Here is a 610-nt window from a genome sequence, read left to right on the forward strand (position 1 = left end):
GAGCCGCCGGACACCCCACGCGCTCGCTCTCGGGGTAGTTTTCACCCCTCGTGGTGGGGGTAACTATAACTCCCCTCTCTCTTTCTCTCTTTCTCTCTCTTTCTACCTTTCTCTTTCTCTCTCTCTCTCTCTCTCTCTCTCTCTTTCTCTCTGTTTAACTCTCTATCCCCTCTCTCTGTCTTTTTCTCTCTCTCTCTTTCTCTCTTACTCTAACTATAACCATCTCTTTCTACTCCCCACTTTTAGATACTATCTCCCTCTTCCTTTCTTTCTCTGTCTCCCTCTCTCTCTCTCGCTCACTCACTCCCACTCATGCTAACATTACACGCTTCGTACACATGCGCGAACGTTTACGTTCTCCCATGTATGTGTGCCTCTACGCGCGTTTGTATTAGTCGTACACTCGATCTGTCTGTCTGTTTCTATCTCTCTCTCTCTCTCTCTCTCTCTCTCTCTCTCTCTCTCTCTCTCTCTCTCTATCTATCTATCTCTTCCTTTCTCTCTCTTTCTCATATTCAATCCAGATGCGTACAAGAGATGGACACTTTCGAAAAATGTTCTTTTCATCGTTCTCAAAGTCAAATTTTGTTTTTAAATATTCTTCGTAATT

The sequence above is a fragment of the Vespa mandarinia genome, chromosome 15 (assembly GCF_050613455.1).
Source record: "Vespa mandarinia isolate Hongniang chromosome 15, ASM5061345v1, whole genome shotgun sequence".
NCBI classification, from domain to species: domain Eukaryota; kingdom Metazoa; phylum Arthropoda; class Insecta; order Hymenoptera; family Vespidae; genus Vespa; species Vespa mandarinia.